Here is a 20,465-nt window from a genome sequence, read left to right as displayed (position 1 = left end):
ATAGAAATGAATATATTTGTGCATGGGAAGGACTTGGGAAATCTCTGCTGGTCTTGTTCCTATTTGAGTAGGCAAGAATAGGGCCAGATGAAATATCTTGCTCTGTTTATATCCACCAGCTTCTCAGTTGCATTAGAACCTAGTTGTAGGAACAACCATGCACTGGGCTCATGATGAGCTCATCTCCTTAGAAAAAAATGTCAATTTTTTACGTCTGGAAATTCAGCCTTGATATGTTCAAGGAAATCAGGTCTACTACTATCTCATGCCATTGCTTGTACAGAATTTGCATCAGAAATATGCCAGAAAATGTCACTTTTATGAATGGTAAACCACTAGCTTTATTAGAATAGGTAAAGTAAGGACCTATCATATATATATACCTATATATTTTACTTTCAAAGTGAGATGGAGATATTAGGTTGTCTCTTTTTTTAATGCAGACTCTCTAATTATTATGTATCGATGAAAATGAGGCTCCACCATTTCTGAGAAATAATAAAACTGAAGTAACACATTGGTGAAGCTTTATTCAGTTTGGCCTTTTCTAGATGCTGTGACATTTAAACCAAAATATTACTTCCACTGGCCTGAAAGCACCAGCATCTTTCCCTGCAGTTTTTCTGTTGTTGTAGCAGTTGCTCAAGATTCTGAGGTGTAAGTTGAATGATTTCTCTCTTAATTGTTGTGCATTTTGATTGGATTGATCCTTTTGGGGTTGGTGTATTATTATCACCACATTGTGGCTGCTACACGTCACTGTGGTGAAATAGTTGGAATAACAGGGACACCCCATAATGCTTTTGTAAGATGGCAGTAATCTGATTAGTCTTCTTGAAAGTAAATACTTTTGATCTTTTCACTTTTTGGTAGAGACTTCAGAAAGTCATGCTGGCACTCAAAAGATACGGGCCTATGACTTGATGGCAATTTGCTACTTGTTACAATATTGTTGGCTGTGATAAAATTAAAGGGGAAAAAAGGCTGTGGGAAATAAATAAGCTGTATTTGTTTTTTTAAATCTCTGATGTTGGGAAATCTGCTCCGAGATCCTGTATAAAAATAAGGATGTAATGTGCAGTTTGTTTTTGCCAAGAGGGAGATATAGACTCTTTGGAGTGTCACCAATGAGGGTGACACTCTGTGTAGTCAAATGTTTATTTTCTTGCTCATACATTACATTTTGTCTGTCTGATGGCTTGTCTAATAAGGATGAATGTGGTTGTGATGCCTCAGATTGCCTTGTGCACCCATAGATCTCTTCACCAAATTGACTGTTTTTAATTTCTCACACTTTTGTGCAGATATATTTTTGTGTTACTACATATTTTATGCATCTCTTTTTTTTGCATTTGGCTATTATTATTTCATGGAACTTGTTTCTTCAGAATGTTGTTTTGTTGAGGGACTATCTTCTTAATGTTACTTGCAATAATAGCGTCTTTAACTTCAATCCAAATTTCTTATGTAATTTTCTTACTACTGTTTTTCATAAATTTTTGCTCAGTTCTCTGTGTGTAAAATTATTCAATCTTTTATCCTTTTATCTGTCAATTATTCACCTTTTAGCTGTTATTTCTATTTCTTTAGCTTCCCAATTTATATGTGTGAATACTTTGATGGGTAAAAATCCATGTTCTGGTACAAGCATTGGATTTGAAATCCAGTATTTTATAGTAGATATATTTTTGTGGTTTCCATGCCATATGTAGTGCAACACCTATTTGTTTGCTCTGGAACTTGTAGTTGGCATTTGGGATGTATTTCTATGCTGCACTATTTAAAAATGTATATTTACTTGGTTTTTTCATATGTTTCACTAATTGGGGAGTGGTTGATCCATTTTGATACCAACCAGGTTAATAATTTGTATATTCAATAAACAGAAGTCTTTGAGAGAAGCATTTATTTCCACCAGGGATAATAGATAAAGTAAATTCCTTAGAATTTATGTTGCAATGGGTTTGCATAATTTTGTGTTCTTGCTTATGGGATGCTTGTAGGTGAGGGACATTAAATGTAGAACTATCCTCAGAATTTCTAAAAGTAACTGAAATAATTTGAGAATCAATTCAATATTGAGTTCTCTGATTTTTGTTTTTTCATGCTATTGATGCTGTCCAAAGAAAGCTGAGAACTACATCATTATTGCACAGAAATTTTCAACTTCTGATACACTTTTTTCTGGCAGAGATGGCTAAAAGAAGTGAATTAAAGGCTATCTGTATAAGACTCTTATTAATGCTTTGGAAGTATGTTCCATGTTCTTATCATGTTTTCTTTTTTGTAGAAAATCTTGGAAACTAAGAGCCAAAAAAGAAGTTTAGTATCATTCAAGATTAGCCCATGTTCCCTGGTTCTCCCGTTGTTTTTCATGCTTTCCTACATTTAGAGCTGTGCTCATACTACTGCAGTTTGTGCAGACAGAAAAAAAATGTGGTGGGAGAGTCTAATGTGAAATATTCTTGGTAGTGTTCTTCAGAGTATCATTGTGAAGTGCCTTTGGTTCTTTTTACTTCCAATAATTTGATTTCTGGTCAATCATTACTTTGATTTCAGAGCCAAGAATCTTCAAAAAAAGTGATTTCCAAACTAGAGGCAGTTCACTTTACCCCTAACAGCCTAGACAATGCTTTGAATAATCAACATAGAGAGGTAACACAGAGAAATGAATTTGGTAAGAGGTATCTTGTACATGAAGGTGAGGACATTAGCCAGAGGTGAAGACATTCCTTCTTTCTACCCTGGTAGAACTTCCTAGGATAGAAGTCAGATTCTGGTGTGTTGAAATTTCCTTTTGAGGCCGTGCTTTGGCAAGATGCTGCCTTGTTGCTTATAAAATGACTAAAGTGTCTACCAAATGCAAGTGCCAAGTCAAAATATGTTCTGTATTTTGGTAATTGTGCAGAAAGAGCACCAGATGGTTCTGATGATGAAGCGCTTTGGGTGGGATCATCAAGTTTTAATGGATGGCAAACTCCAAAAGCTTAATTATCAAACTCTCTAGCAGCATCCTTTTTATTGGAGTGGACAAGTTATTTTCAGAGACAGAAAAGAAATAACTCTATTTCTTTGCACGTAGCTGAATAAAACCCACTTAGCTTCTTTGTAGGAGTATGTGAAGCTCAGAATACTTGGGCCTAATAGAGAGAGTGCCAAGTTATGTTCCAAAGTGGAAAAACTATGTTATGAATAATACTGTTTTTGTTTGAATTGTTTGATATTTTCCCAGCATGCCCAGTTTTCATGGTGTGCTGCTAATGTGTAACTCCCCTACAATATCAATACCCTACATTTTGCGTTCAGGTGTATAGCAGAGTTGTTTATTTTCCACATTTAGTCTGAAATGGCTCAAGAGTAGTCTGTTCTCTGAGAAAATTTTCCTATTGGAGGAATTTGGACAGGCCACATTTAGAGCAAGGAAACTAAAAGATTAAATAGCAGATCTCATAGCACACTTTTAAACTCCTGCAATGTTGCTTGATTTCATAAAGTGAGTCCATTCAAGCTGGAAGTGTTGATTGATTTGTTTCTGTAGTGGTACAATTTGGCTTTTAATTTTAATACCTTCCATTCAAGGCTGGTAACAGCATAGCAGTAACTTGTGTGCTGTAATCACAGAGGGCTTTGTATGTATTTGAATAAAATGTTCTGCGTGTAGATTTTTTTTTTCTTTTTCCATTTGTATATGTTTGCTAAATCCTAGTGATGGTAGCATTTGCTTCTAGTTTTTACACAGGAATACTGTTACCTTTTCCTGAAACTCTGGTTGTTATTATCACTGAAATAATGGAAAATTTCACCATTCGTTACGGGAGTCAGTTTGTTGAAATACATCTCGGATAAGGAATATTTGAGCTAATGACACCAAGTACAGCCATCACTCACACCATGCAAGTACTTCTGTAGGATAGGACTGGATCTTCAAAATGCTGTAAAATTTCAGTTTTCTGGGATTTGAGAGTCCTGCAACTTATCCTGCCACGTAACAGCAAGTAAAACCAGAAGGGCCTAACTGGTTATGTTTTCAGACCATCTTATTTTTTCTGCAGGAATCAGGTTTTAAAAATTGTTGGGACTTGCTACAGAGCACAGCTGCTTCTCCATGTAGGGAGAGATATCAAGAAGACTATCATATATGATTGATGGGAGACTGTCTTGTTGGCATTGAGCCACCTTGCAAAATTTTTTATATAATTGTCTGTTAATTTTTGTACGTGCACTTCAGCAACTTGTGATGAGTTAATCTCGGAATCAGAGTCAGCATGGTTACACAGAGGGTTGATCTGACTTTTGAGAGTAATGTAATTTTTTTAAACTTAAAACTTTTAAAATATTTTAATGGTATTTTTACTGAGTTTTGCAGTTCTACGTGGCTTAGACTGGGATTCTGTTGTTTCTCATCTCATTAAGTAGAATCTTATTCTCTGATTTTCAAGGAGCTGACTTGTTATTTCACCAACTATCGTGCACCAGAATTAGAAATGTGTTCCTAGGTCTTCAAATTATGGCTTGAAAGTTCCACAAACTTTATGTTGGCACTCTGTGCAGAGGAAAATGTCATCCAACTCTAGTATTTTCAAATATTTATCTTGTAAGGTACTTTAAAATTTCTTTAGGAAGTGTTATAAAGGTGCAAAATATATTCTTGTGGTGATTTACCATAGTAATTTCTGACTTTGAGGTGAATTGCCAGGTAATTATAATTCAGTCAGGTTTTAGAAATTTCTAAGAGGTTAATTACCTCTTTGGGATGAAAGAATAAAGGGCCAAATCCCAGGTCCATTAAAATATCTGTTGTTCTGTGATAAAACATGTACAGGAAGGTTTTAACCCTGTGTCCCCAAAATAGGCACACTTCCCTGTGAATTTGGAGGAATTCCTAGGGTTTGCTATGTTTCTTTGAGGGACCATAATATATTCACACTGCATAGTGTGTTTGCTGGCATTTTGAAAATCCCTGTCTTCTGAGAACTGCAGGCTTTTCAGTCTCTCTGTGGCAATTTACACAGCAATGAGAACAATGGGGTCTCGGACATAACCGTGACCTGCAGCATCACCCTGATGCCCTTAGTTGGAAAAAAAAGTGGATTAAGTTATTTGGAATCAAGGAGCAGTCAGCAATAAAATAACTGAAAGTGTAAATGTGACCATTGAACTCCAACTGGCACTTTTATAGTTTCTTTAATGAAGAAAAAGGAGAATAAGGAAGAGAAGAATAAGGATTAAAAGTCAGAGAGATCATCTGAGAACATGATCTTTGTTCTTGAAAATGCGATTTCAACATTTTCTCTTTTCTTGATGTCCCAGAAATTTTTCTTTTAAGTTTACCTATGTGTAAGTAGTTAACTTTGCAGTGCATTCCAGTGGGTTTAACTGCCAGAAAAAGAAGACAGGGTCACCTGGAAAAAGAAAAATTTATAGCTCAAAGAAGCAAAATGTGTTGAGTTAAAATAAAATAGAGAATTAGAAAATTTTACAATAATAATAAAGAATAAAAAAGAAGACAACCTACATACTTCATGGCTGCCAGGGATTAGTTATAACTTGTGCTCTAATGATTTCTGGTGGATGTTGCTCCAATGTTCACTCTGGTGTTTGTTAAAAAGAAAATGGATAAAACCACCCTAAAATTCTATAGCAGCTTCATATAGCACAAGTACTTCCTACAGAACCTTCTTTTTAGAGAAATATAAGTTATTCTCTGTATATTTTTCTTTTCTTCCTTCCTTTCTTTTGTTTAGTTAAGGCAGTGATAAGATCTTGTAATGAGACATGTCAGGCTGATGAGTTAATTTGGTGGAACTTTTAGGTTTGCCAACTTCTTGATTGCGAATTTTTTTTTTCTTTTTCTTTTTTTTTAAAGTAAGATCAGTATTCCACTTACATTTTTGAAATATCACATGCAGAACACCTACTAACCACCCCTCTAGCCATCAGCTTTTCATTGCTGCCTGTCAGTATCTTGCTGAGGGCAGGTGCAGATAGCCTGGGGCTCAGAGATGTCAAGCAATGCTGGTAAATGCCTGGAGATATGGTTTTATATGACTATCTGAAGAGGTTATGACTATCTAAATAATTTTCAGCACATGAGAAACTCAACCTTTCCCCCGAACCTGCCTTTAAATTTGTGGCTTGGGACATTCTGTCCTAAAGCGCAGGATAACTCTGACTCAGAGTTTACTAATGTGTGAATCCTGTAAACAGTACAAAAACCAGGCAATGAACAAAAACCTCATCTTTTTGGACTGATAGAAAATAGAGATTTAGCATTTTTACCTCTTTGACTTCAATACCCAGGACTGTGCTTAAATTGGAGTAAAGGGTCCTAATTTAATTTTTTTGATGGGCAGTGTTGCCTGCAAGAATTTATATCTGTGGTGAACATAGTTCTGGTTTCAAAATATCTTGCAGAGGTGAATTTTGCAGAAAAAATAGAAAGTCCAAATCTTTAGATGATAGGCAACAAGTATTTGTCAAAAATTTCAATTCAGATTTTGACAGAGATGTCGTAAGTAAAAAATCCAAGGAAACTAGGGCTACACCTGGTAAAGTCTCCAAAAGGTGTAATGTTGCCAAACTGATAGTTTTACCATTGAAGGCAAATTTCTGTTTCAAGTTGCACTCTTCCCTTAATTAGCACAATTTTTTTTTTGCTTTTTTAACTAATCAAGTAGTCATCCTTTAGGAGACACTGAAAGGATGCCAAAAGCTTTTTATTTTGAGGGCTTGATAAGGTATGATTCATATGTTTTTTTGGTGTGATCTATTTGTCCAGCAGGCAAGAGTCAATTATCTTCAGGGCTGATAATTGTAGATAATCACAAATAGAAGGGTCCTTTGGGCAGAATACAAAGCAATATCCTTGCTCTGGGGCACTTTGTGCCCACATACTTGGAACAGTTTTCCCACAGAGGATGCACCTGTAAGGTGGAATCCTAACTGAGTGGATCCTGGAAGAAAGAAATTTTATTTACTTATTTTTATAAAGTGCAATAGAGCACCTGGATTTCCTTTTCTCTGATTATAGTGTCAGGATAAATGAATTTCAAAAATGGGAGCTGAGAGGGGAAGTTAGAGTACTACTAACTGGAAAAAACAGATTTTAGCTATAATTATTATGTTTCAGGGTTTCAGGGAAGATATGTAGTAAGGAGGTTTTGTCCCTCAGGGAATCCAGGGAAGTAGACCTGAAGGCAGACATTCTTAAGGCCTTCTAATTGATTTTTATGTCCTACTTAACTAGCTTTGAAAACACTTAGCTTCAGATACATGGGACTCTCCAAAAGAGAGCCCCAATATTTTGTCTGGAATAATATTAATTTCAATGGGAACAAATGGCACAACTATATTGTAATATTACAAAATAGATGTGTCAGAAAAATTGTAAGTTTGTGTGCAGCTGACATCTCCTTTTCCCTTTTCCCTTTTTCTATTCTGTTGTCCTACTTTTTTTTTAATTTAATTGAAACCAACAATCTCTATTTTTTTGTTGTTGTTGTTTAAGTACACCACAGTCAGGGCAGGTTGAACCTCCAATTGTCAGAGAAACATCAAATCCACGTGCTATATGGGATAATTATGCTGGAATTTTAAATATGGTGTTGTGTTCCCATGCACTAGTATTATTGTTGATATCTCTAAAATATCAGCTCAACATTTCAGCTATCTTACCATTTTTAACTCTTGTAAAATGGCAAAACTGGGCTTTCAGAATTACCACTCCCCCTGCCCCTCTCATATATGTAGATATATATAATATATCTTTGCTCAAGGGCTTTAGTTTCCTGTTACTATTCCAAGCCTTGTCTATGCATATGTAGGTGTTACGCTATAAAAAAAAATTGTACCAAGGAGTTTGCATCTGGTAAATGTAGCACAAGCACAGTTGAGTAGGTGGTTAAGTCAAAGTGCAGTGAAAGAACCTGATGAAGATTTATCCTAAACTCTTTGTGCGGCCTGAGTGAGACAGCGTCAGGCACTGAGGGATGCTAAGTAACTCAAAGCCTCCCTAGTTATCTAAGTTTCAACTCTACATGTTCTCAACTCTGCATAATTCTTGATGCTTTGTCGGGCAAGGAAAATGCAGTCACGGAATTTGTTTTTATTTTCCTTTCCAGAAAGACCTTTTTGTTTTTGCTCAGAAGAGGTCACCAGTTATATATAAAATATAAAAATATGTGTAGGTAATAGATAAAAAAATAGAGGATAAATAGATACCTGTAAATATAGACAGTTGATTTGCATCACAAATCAATGCAATTCCATTCTGTTGTGTAACTGAATTTCAGTTTGGTCCAATCCAGAGCTCAGGAAGCTAATTAAAGAGAATTAACTGCATGGTGAATTACAGTTTGAATAATATTTTATACTCTTTATAAAATAAAGAGTATGACTGTTGTTTTCAGTCATATGACTGAGCTGAAAGAGCATACCCTCTTTTAAACATAGTAAGTCAATTCTTCAGCAAAATAATTTTAAACATTGGTCTGCATATGAAAGGGAAGGGAACCTGACACATTATGTATTCAAAAGATAACTGGAGCCAAAAACTCCTGAAAGTATTGTTAATTTTAGTACAATTTGGCAAGAAAAATTACATCCAAGTAGTAAGTTAACAGCTCCCGGTATGTGTATTGTTGCATAAAGGTAGTATTATATAATGAACCAAAATGTTATTATTTTGTGTTAAAGTTGCATCCAGAGATCCCTTATGAGACTGGATTACAGTCGTGCCAGGAGACCCTGCTGTTGTTGCAAGTCCTGCTACACACATAGGAAGAGATTAAAAAGATATCATTCCACCTGGTGAGAGGATAGTTGAGGCCCAGAGGGGGAGAGAGAGAGAGAGAGGAAAAAAAAAAAGCCAAATATTATAATGCAGGTCAATGCCAACACCATCCTTTCGGTCTTTGCCTGATTTCCACAGGGGTGTGACTAAAGTGTCTCTGCAGAGTGACCCTGGATGTCACTTCCAAGCCCTGTCATCTGCAGCCCACAGCTTCTCCAGGTGTAGAGGGTAACTGGAAGTGCAGTTTGGATCAGCTGTAAAGCTCTCTCTGTACTTGTTGCATCCTTCCAACAGCACCATCCTTGTAACACCAAGGGTTTCTTATGTTTGGAATCCCGCTCATATTTCTTGGGGCTTGTAATGCTGTAACTTTTCAGTCAGGGCTTAATTGACCTGGCAGTGCCTTCAGCACATGGATGGGCACATGGAAATGCTACAGAAACAGGCCTGTTGTGAAAGCTCCCTCTGTTTCCTTTCGTGCAGTCCTATGGATCAGGAACGCCCCAGCCTGTGGCTGTGAAAACGCCGTGCAGCTCAGCGGGAGTTCAGAGGTGCTTTTTGTGTCCCAGCACACCGTGTGAGTGGCAGTGGGCTGGTGCAGGAACTCCAGGGAAATTTGAGTCCCTTGATGTGGGAGCAAGCAGCCAGCAGTGTTTACCACCTTTCCCCGGGCAACAGAGGAGGCTTGTGCTGTCTGCAGCCGATGAGTTATAACTGGAGTTCCTCCTCTCCCCTCGGCCTTCCAAGCAGCGTGGTGTATGTCTTGTGGTTCTTATCTGCTCGAAAGTATGTACACACAGCTTATCAGATCTGGAATGCTAGCACCCTGCCTTTTATATGAAGCAATAAATGCATATTTAGGTATTGCTTTCATCTGCACGGTGAATTAGATGTTTTTGGTGTTTTCAAGTGTAATTTTAGTGGTAGATGTAATAATACATTTAAATTAGTTGTTGGAGATATGCAATACTTTTTTTTTTGTGAAAATCCTTTTTAGGCTTCACAACATAGCTGGTGCTACGTTATGAAGTGATACTACATATATTTTGTATTCTATACTCATGTCCTGTAATGATTGGATGCTTTATAGATCTGCAAGCAGACAGCAGAGAGACCTTCCTGAATTGCCTGTTGAATACATTTACACAATAACATAATTATTTTTTAAAGAAGAGATGATAAGGAGCTTTTATAGGCAATTATATAATGTAACACTGCCAGGTAATGTGCCACTACCGAGTGACACCCTTTTGGGAAAGACAGGGAACCACTGTCTGTGGAGTTTGGCAAAAGTGGTGATGTTTATGGGGTTCCTTTTTTAAAGAGGTAGTTTACAGAAACACCATCACTGTATGTGTTTCTTGACATGTTTTTTGTAGGCAGATGTGAGGTTGCTCTAAACTGGAAGTCATGTAGTAGTTTACGTAAGTGCTAACCAGAGCTAAACTGGATTAGAGTGGGTTTGTGGCCAGTCATCTCCAAGTGTGGGCAGAGTGAGCTCATATCTCCCTGCAAAGCTGTGGAGAATGTAGCCTATTTTAGGTACTTCTTTTGAGCCTCATTTCTGTAATAATGACATCACAGCTTCTGGGGTGTGGAATTGTAAAGCACCACTGCTACAGAGGGAAGAAATACTAGCTCCCTTTTGTGTATTAGGAACTGAGAAGCACAAGGCAACTTCTGATGAAGGTTGAGCAGAAAATCTCTAACAGAAGCAGCAGCTGAGTTCAGAGTTTTGGAGAGCAATTTTCACACTGTATGTGCTGTGGTGTGGCTCTTACCTCCCTGTGATGCAACGTGTGTTTTAAAATGACCACTTGCGGAACAGGTGGTGTGCTCTGATTCCTTCTTTCATGGATCAGTTGACTGCAATCTCTGTTAGGGAGTACAAAAATCCAAATGAAAATCACTGCAGAGGGACTACTTTAAAATGCAGAGTGATAGGGAAACAATGTTGTAGTTACTTAGATTTGGTTGGGCTTTTTGGTTTTTTTGTTTGCTTATTGGTTTGGGTTTTTTTTTTTTTTCTTTTTTGGCTATGCAAAGAATGAAGAAGAGCAAAGCTTTAAAGATTTTGAGAAAGAAGCCAGCAAAGGCATCAAATACAATCCCTGAGTGTTTGAACAGGGGTGAAACAAAGGGAAGCTAGCAGGAATATGCTGGTAGTGGTTAATTACTGCATTTGCTTTCCTGTTTCAAAATGATCACGTATGAAGAATACTCTGTGTGTAAGTAAAACATTTTTCATTGAACCATCTTGAATAAGTATCCTTTACCTGAATAAAGGAAGATTTTTTAGAAATCCAGTTCAAAGGTTTTCATTACAATCAGCCTACTGCCTCCTTCATTTTTGTGATTGTGTCTAGACACACATCATTAATGATGCCTTTATTGTGAAATATTGCACATATAAGGGTGTGAAATTGCTGTGTGATTCAGGCCCTAAATGTGTAGCTTCATTTCTATATTATTCCTTTTTCTCATTTCAAATTATGCTATAATTCTGAAAATAGTTTTTTAACAGTTTTTAAATGATACATATTCTAGTCCCAGCAGCCCACAATGATAGGCCACATTCTCAAATGATATAACATGATGCCATGCTTTTTACTAAATGACTGCTTCCATTTTTTGCTTCCAGGCTTCCTTCATGCTCACTGGTGACTGTGCACAGAAAATGCAGGCTACCTGTAGAGGCTCTATCTTAGAAGAATCAGAATATTCTAATCAAGGATTTTTTTATAATTTTTTTTTCTCCTTTTCAAAAAAATTTTCAGAATTTTTTTTCTGAAGACCGAGACCTATAGGAATTATTAAGGGTGAAAAGATGACTATTTTATAACTGATGTTTGGCTTTTTATGGAATTTTCTTTGGTTCCTAACTCATAGGGTAAACAGGTTCCTTCTGTCTTTAGTGATGTTCATAATCCATTTTATGTCCAGTGTTGGTGTCAATATGTGCTTGCAAGACAAGCCAAGGCTTAGCTGTTTGAAAATGGAGTTATTTTGAAGGATTCTGTTAAATTGTTGGATGGCTGTGTATTGTTCTTAGGTCAATGAGAAGTAGTTACCTTTACTAATTCTTTAGCAAAGGTGCCTGAAATCAGAGTGTAAGTTGCTCTTACAGCTTTATTTCCCCCCTTTTATATTGGCATTGGGAGGACAAGTCTTTTATCAGGATGGTAGCAATCTTCTAAACATGCAGAAATTGCAGGTATTCAGAATCTTTTGAAAGCATTTCAACTGCAAAATATCTGAGTGAAATTTCTGGTGGGATTTGTATCAAACAAAACTACAGAATACTTTTAAGACAATTTTCTCCTTGTATATGTTTATGCAAGAGGTCTTCACCTGTGTGATCACTTGGAATTCAACTTGAGACTTTTTAAGTGAAAACGTAAATGGTTTGAGCTAATAGAATAATTTTTTATTAATGTTGTCATGTTAGTATTTGATGGACAAAAAAGTTTTCTTTATTTTATTTTCTTCTTTTCTATGTGGATAAGGAACTAGGGTTTATTTTCAGTTTAAGAAAAAGTACTTGGACATCTAAAAATAATAAAAGTGATGACAACTATAGAATAGAGGAACACAGGTGTAAGAGAAGAAAGAGTAGTTCACAACCACTCAGTCTAATTAGGTCATATGGTTCATGTGTCTGTGTGTTAGCTATATTTTCTTTCTTTTGGGCAGAGAACTGTGCAAGGTAAAATGAGTCCAGGCAGTAAGGAAAAGGTATTTTCTTCCATGTAAACTCTATATACCTCATACCTGAAATGTCACTGTGAATAACTTTCTGGCAGATTAGCCTGTTTTCAGCATTTTCCTTGCACTCTGCTTGTGTTGGTAGACCATGAGTGTTACTGAACCCTTCCTGGACTGCACTATTTTATTAAAATTTTTAAGGGAAAGTGGTTGAAGGAAAAGTTGGTTTTGTACAGGCTGCTGAATGCAACAGACACCTCATCTCTGATGAGTAGTCCATTTTGAACAGACCAGGTCTTTCAGGGTTGGGCTTTTTTCCCCCACCCTGCCCAGCTCCATAATGGGTAAGCCTGCAGCTGATTCACAGTTCTGAGGTGTTATCTGAGCCACAAGCCTTCATTGGCTTGGGATCACTGGGTTCAGCAGCCCTCTTCTGCCTTCTCCCTCACTTGCACTGTAAGAATTAAGGCTTCACATGCCTATTGTTCTGCAGGATTTTTTACCAAACTGAACTTTTCCCCTGGTAGATTACCAGAGTGCTAAAGCTAAGTTTAAAATTTTGTATGTTTAACCTTTCCCCCTAATTGCTTGCCCAGAATAAAGGTTTGGTGCTTTGTTCCTAAATTCTCAACATGAGGTGGTGTGCATTAAAGTGTATTTATACTTTCAGATTAATTAACTCTGACCTTATGAACCACTGTCCTTGTTTAATTGGTGGCTCCAAAGCACACTAATGGCATAAATCAGCTGATAATGAGATTCAGACTTGCTTTTAAAATATATAATAACAACACTGCATTGATAGAGCAAATGAGATTTGTTGACTCTCTGTTGGTATTACAGGAGAGAAGACACAATTAAATGTGTACTTTCAGGATGGGGGAGGGCTTGGTTGGAATGAATAATATGCACTTCAGGGTGGGTGTATGAAATAAGGAGGATATTCTGCATCAAGATAAGTTTGGTATTCTCTCCTTGTCTCTAGGCACTGTGCAGTACTGGCTGGTGCACTTTAGGATACAGAAATGTTGTGGGAAGGTGTTTCTTAAAGATTACTGGGGGCTAAGAAAAATGACAATTTCATCTTTAAATATAGTTACATGTTTTTAAACTGAGCTTACACCCACTGTTTTATGAACTGCAAATTAATCAGATAGCTCCCAGAGAACAAAAAGGTTTTGACCTAAACTAGTTGCCCAGGCTCCATTACTATTTTCAGTTTAATGTTACCCATATCCATCCTCACATTTTGGAAAGAAAACAAGGGCTGTGCAACAAAGTTTCTTTGTTTTGCTAAGAACTAAAAATGTGCTGTATGTAGACCAAACAATAAAAATAAACTACTGAACTACCTTCTAATGCATGGGGGTTCTGGAGAGAGGAAACCATGGATATTTAGAGGCATAAAGTGAGTCATTGTGCTAGTTAAAGAATTTTATAAGGCAAGCTCTGTGGGTTTGAGTTGCATCTGTTACCTTTCCAACTAGAACTGAGGGGTATGCAGGAAAAAGAATGTTGGATTTAATCATGCCTTATAGTGACTGCATTGTACTTAGGCTAAGCTTCTAACGGGAATCTAGACCATAAGAGAACAAAATCGTTAGTCTTTCTTCTTTGTATAAGTTTTGCCTTAGATGGGCTCCAATTTAATGACCTAAACAATAATTTACACCAGGTAAGCTGCAAAATGCTGTTAACAAACTACTTAAATTAAAAAAAAAAAAGTAATGTGTTCTGTAACACTTGAGAACATAAAAAAAGAAAAATCTCCAAGCCAGAAACCCCCTCACAGTTATTTTCCTTATTAAAAGATAACCATGCTTGCATTTATGACAGTTCTTAGAAGCCATAATAGACTGGGTTGCTATGGTGTGAGATGCAGAACAATGAAATAATTGTTTCTCTTGGTATTGGCTTCCTGGAAACAAATTCTGTGTAAATTACTTGGCTGAAAGTGTGACAACAGTCTTGTGTTCTGTTTCATTCGGTTCATGGTTAAAAATCGTAACTATTTTATAACAATAAAAAAGTAACACTTATCAGTTCTGGGCTTTCTTTTGTTTAAGCTTTTTTTTTTTTCTTTTATATTTTCAGGTCAGTTTCATGAATTCAAAAGCAACTTACCAGTGATTTCTGGGAGCTGGGGCTGATTTTCTTGTGTATTTGTAAGTATTTATTCTTTTCCTTGTTATGTGCATCTTTCTAGTACTCTTTTGACATGGGGAATGGAAGAAATTTTGCAATGTCACTGTTGTATTGCAGTTTTAGCATGTTCATTTAGCAAGAGTTTGACCTCACTAGTTTTAAACTTTTGGTAGATTTCTTTTTGCTACCAACTTATGCTTCTGCTATTCAGAGGAGCTACAAATACTGAATTAACAGTAAATATTATTATTTCAAGCTTTGTTTTGGTTTTTGTAATAATAACAATGATGGGAGAAAAGCTTACAGTAACACATCAATGGTAGCACTTGCCAACGACACCACTGCATCATGTTTTTGCAATGAAAATCATTTCTAGAAAAGAACTGGGGCTGTAACTCAGGACAGACAGGACTTTTAGGGGAAATGCTGTAAGGTGTTATTGAGGAAACACTAGGATGATCAGCATCTGCTGAACTAGGAACACATTTTTGTATCCCTTGGAGAAATCTGGCCTTTATGATTTCAGCAAAATCATGGTCATTGAGGCCACAGCTCAGGAACATATTTCAGAGTATGGCCAAGTTCAGATACATCAAATGGGGCTACACCTAAACAGAAATGCTTTGAGAAAGGGAAAGCCAGAGGAGAGGATCAGGAGGAAGATAGTTATTCATGAAACAAATAGAAAGCTTTCAGAATTGCTATTTTGGATGGTCCTCAGCTTTAGTCAAGTATAATAAGCAAAATCTAATGGGCCCTAGACTTGACATGATATAAATTATTGCAATACCTCACGTATGATGTAGTATAAATAAAACCAATCTATGCAGCTTGTCCTCTTAAGTCACAAATATAGTTTATGAATAAATATTTATTCAATCATTTGTGGGAAAAGATGTTCACAAAACTGCATTCATCAGGGAAAAAATATGGCTGGTTCTCCTCTCAATATGGAAATGTGTTCAATTTGTACTAACCCTTCCTCTTTACAAATGTTCATTTTCACATATGGTTTTGCTATTCTATTTGCACTTTCCTTCATTTACAGGTCAGCATTTTTTAAATGAACATTCTCAGTCAGAGATAAAGAAAATATTATCAAATAAGATAAACAGTTTAAAACCAAGTATTACCATTGAAAAATAGTTCTGAGAAGGCAATATAAAGTGATTACTGAATTGAAAGTGAGGAATTTGTTATATTCTTTCTGGCTTTGCTACTGCTTATTTTTTTTAAGCAATCAGTTTCTTTTCTTCATTTTTCTCTTTTACAAATGGAAGTAGTAATATATTAATCTATAAAAAGAGTAGCTCTTTATACCTCAATATAGAGCACACTTTCCAAGGAAAAGAAATATTTCCAAAGAACAAATCCAGTGATAGTTTCATGGTGAAATTTTTGTGTACCAAGCTAATTGGGTGAGAAGTTTTAAGTACTGTTCAGTTCATGTTCATGTAGTATTACAAACATAGAAATGGCTTTAGTAATTATATTTTGGGCTGCTGGTCTGAGTCCTGCTCTTCTCGACTGACATCAACGAAGAGCTGAAGTAAAGTGATGTAAAAAGTACTTTGAAAACCATCCTTGTGTTTAGGTCAATCCAGTGAGTATCTAAACTTCCAGGAGAGGTATGGGCTGCTTTGATGCCACCCCTGCACACTGGCTGTTGCAGGGAAGGCTGTTAGCACAGCTGAGACCATATTGTGGCCATGAGAGCTGGGCCCTGGTTCAGCAGCCTGAGCATCGAAGCTGAGGCGATGGCTGCATGAAAGGATGAGCCACAGCCTGGCCTGTCACTGGTGTCCTCTGCAGCCCAGACCTCAGTCGCAGTGACAGGAATTGGGGGAGAAGCCAACACCGTGCTGACTGTTCTTCTCTGCTTAAATGACTCATTCTAGTGTTTAGCACTATATATCTAGAAACATATGCTAACCTTAAGTTCACATAAACTGAAAATAAAATGAAATGTAGGAGGTACAACTGATGGATTCAGCCCTGTGTTCCTCACATACTGAGAAAAACATTGAAGTACAGCTTCTGCAGTAATACAGGCTTAGATCTTAAATCATCTCTTATTGTACTTCTCCAAACTTACAAATACTCTGTACATGTTTAGGCAGATACAGATTCTTATTATGCAGCAACAGGACTATGCACAATGTCATAAATGAGACTAATAAAATAGATTAATAGGACAGGTTGTGACCTGAGGTACCTTTCCATTTCAAGATTTGATTTCTGCAATATACTATAATAATAAATACTTATGCGTGTGAGCTGACCATGGAAGCTGATGGACTCAGGATCAGGGCCTGAGGCTGAGCAAACAGCCCTAAGCAAAGGAGGAGGTGGGAGCTTTGGGGGCTGGTGTGGAAGACAAGAAGTTTGCTTGTATAAGGGGTTTTGAGAATAAATTCTAAGCAGTATTTAAAAAATGCAAATGAGAAGTGTATACCTTTTTCATGTTATGCTGTAATATTTGGGCATGTTTTCATGGCATGTTTGTTTGATCTGTACTCCAAAGGGAAGGAGTGCAGATCAGTGCTGGGAAGATTGATCTTTGAAACTCTGCAGATTTTTTTAAGGGAATAGAGCAAGATCAGCTAAATGCTGCTATAGGTCTATACCAAAGCTATTTCAACCAGGGGCTATAATAACTTTTTCCTCAAATTTTTGAAAGTTTTGTCATAGATGCATTCTGCTGTAACATGTAATTACTTGGATCATCCAGTTCAGGCAACTTTGGGATTTTTGGTCATATTTGGCTAGTTTTGTTCAGGGGAAAACAGGATTGATGATTCATACAAAAGTAAATTTCATGGAAAATGTGACATTTGTGCTTTTGTTTTATGCCCACAGAGTAATTGTCCTAACTAAAGGTTACCTTTTTTTCAAGAATGTGGTTTTAACGTGGTTTAATTTATTTAATTGTTCTTCTCAAGTAGGTTTGTCCAGTAGTAAACTGCAATAGTTATTTAAAGATATAAATGGCAAAATAAATATCATTTAATAACACAGCATTTAAACCCAATTTTGCTTGTACATCAGCAATTAGATACATCTTGTTACTAGCAGTTCAGTTTCTGTGTAAACATTTTATTGTGGCTTGGCTACAATGTGAAAACACAGAGTGAGAGAAATAAAACCTGAAATGAGGGGGTGTTAAAGCCCATGAAACTTCAGTGTCTTGAGCTCTATAGTGAAAAACCTGTGTTGAAAGCATGGCAAAAGTATAATTTTATTTGGTAATGAAATCAAATTTCTTTGAAAACGAACAACAGGATTTTAATTCTAAGAAGGTTTGAGAACAGAACCAGAAAGACTTAGGGAACACACACATGCACACATGTTATGACACAACAAAACTGACATTATGGGTAGGTAAATTTTATCTTTTCAAACACTTACTCTAATCAGCATATTAACAGAAGCATGCTTTGCTTCAAACTCAATATTTGATATTTTTCCCCAGTCTTATTTTTAAGGCAACATTTATACTTTTTTTTGTTTAATTTAGACTGTTTCTATTTACACCATGGACTATGTGACCAAATGGATTTGTGTTTTGTATTTCTACCAGCTTATTTAAAAGGAGAAAATTATTTAATTGTGGCTGTTTGTATAACAAGTCAAAGAAAGCACAGCTTATTTGGAGCACATGAAGACATAAGTCTTTGGTACTATTACCTATGGGTTTAATTGATAACATGTGATGTTCTACTGAATTACAGTTAATGTATTTTGGAAAATATATGGTCTCTACTTTCCACAGAAACAATATACTGAACCCAAGTCTCAAACAGTTGGTCTCCGTTTTTCTCTTCACAAGACAGGGTGTTAATCAGCATTTTGGTCAAGGAGATGTTTGCCAGCTTATCACATACCTCTTCCTACAAAGAGCTGAGTGTTTCAAAGTTCCTATTAAGGTAGCACAGTGGTGCCTAACTAGAATCTCTGTTGCTGCAGCATCCATACCCCTTTTGGCATGTGTGTGCTGCAGGTACCAGAGGCCTTTATCCTCTTCTGCATCCTCTCCTGCTGACACTGTGACAAACTAATGTAAAATAATCTGGTTGAACCATCATTTAACTAGACCCTCAGCAATTTGAAGCTCTTTTTTCCTGGGTTTGTTTTACAAATGGTGAATATAAAATTGATTTCTTGTGGAACCCTATCTTGTTTTTATGTAAGGGTTGCAATGCACAAAATTCCTAGTAAGAAACAAATTTCTAGTATATAACATGTGGAGTAAATAAATAAAAAGAAGACACCCGCCTTGAAGAATTTTTTTGTCTGAGAATAATTTCCTAAATGTACATATTTTAGATGTTCTTAAGAGACAGTAAGCTAAGTAGAAAGAAAGTGGAGGTGGGAAAAGCATTTCTTTATCCTCAGCTAAAACCTGGTGCCCACATACATTTGCCAGTGAGGATCTGATAGATGCATTGTTGCATCCATCCAGAGCTTTTTAGCTGTACCTGAAGAGAGGGAGGTATGGGGAGAGGACTCAGGGGGAGGGAAAAGTGGCTGAGACACTCCTTTGCTAGAACAGGACAGAGCTCAAATACCAAAAGTCCCGTTTGCTTTTCAGTATCTGAAGTTCTCTCTCCAGCCTGTGCTTCCAACTGGGATGTCTGATGGACTCCCCTGTGTGATTTTATCCCAAACTGTTTGGTTGTGGGAGGTCACCTAGGGACTTGTAGTTCTAATAGAAGGAAAGTCTGTTGCCTGATGCTGGCACAGAAACCTGCTCCTATCTCAGCTCCCCTTTACCTTCTGAGTGCAGCAGACATTATTTTGGCTGCTTCTCTGCTGACCATGCAGGCTGTTTCTTGGTAATAAGTAAACAAATAAATGGGTACACAGAATACTTGTATTGTGAAAGCATTGTATTCATTTTAGACAGTTTTTCCTATAATAAATAGTTCACTTAAGCTACTTTTGCGATTTTGTTACTTAGCACAGAAATCTCCTTCAGTTCTTTATGAAGAAAGAAATGTATGGCACAAGAGAAAATACACAGAATAACAGTTTTAATTTACATAAACCCAAGGGGTTTCAGGCTATAAGACTCTTTAGCAGTTACTGGGACAAGGACACCAGTGTGGGCAAGAGCACCATCCAAGCAGCTCCTGACACACTGCACAAAGACAGGGGCCACACGTGTTGTCTTTGCTTACTTTGTGGTGAAAGTTGAACCGCTTAGGGGAGCTGCTGCTAGAAATGCTTTTTCTTTTTCCAAGGGCTGTCATGCTCTGTATTTAAGCGGGGCTTCCTCTCTCTGCTGCTGCTCCATATGTGTGCTGGATGAGATCCGTGCAATGCACTAGATCCATCTGCTGTCTAAAAACCCCTTTGCGAAAGTGCTAAGCTAGAAAATGCAAATCCTCATCCAAACAATTCTATATGCTGTTGAAGTTGTGTGCAATGCTTGGGAGAGTAGAATAGGAAGGATTTCTGTTCAGAAGCCCAATTAAGAATGTAGACGCAAAGTACTTGCACAAAGCCATACCTGGACAAGTTTTCAGTAAGGGATTGGCATTTACATAGACAAAATATTTCTGGAAGAAATGGTTGTTCATCACAAACCCAAAGTTTCTGCTAATTTAATAACTACAGTGCAGCGTCTCAGGAAAACTGTAAAGAGAATTTGCTCTAAGCCATGCTGTGAGTAATAAGTTATATACAGTATTTCTCATTTTACGTAAATAGGACAAAGAATGTCTTATTCTCCACTAGAGATGAACAATACCAACAGTTGATGTCAGCATTAACTTTTCAAATCATATTACTTACAAGGGAGAGGGTTATAAAGTGTCCCCAG

General features: G+C 36.8%; 1 protein-coding gene across 4 annotated transcripts in view; it reads left to right on the top strand.

The window, feature by feature from the left end:
• The window catches only part of SOX6 (SRY-box transcription factor 6), a 370,211-nt gene that overhangs the window by 40,320 nt on the left and 309,426 nt on the right, over positions 1-20,465 (top strand). For all 4 annotated transcript variants that reach the window (XM_054515289.1, XM_036383763.2, XM_054515290.1 and 1 more), the window contains exon 2: positions 14,591-14,661. The gene's annotated coding sequence lies outside the window, so the exon portion shown is untranslated. The remainder of the gene's footprint in view (positions 1-14,590; positions 14,662-20,465) is intronic.

The sequence above is a fragment of the Molothrus ater genome, chromosome 6 (genome assembly GCF_012460135.2).
Source record: "Molothrus ater isolate BHLD 08-10-18 breed brown headed cowbird chromosome 6, BPBGC_Mater_1.1, whole genome shotgun sequence".
Classification (NCBI taxonomy): Eukaryota; Metazoa; Chordata; class Aves; order Passeriformes; family Icteridae; genus Molothrus; species Molothrus ater.
This window is presented reverse-complemented; position numbering and strand designations above follow the sequence as displayed.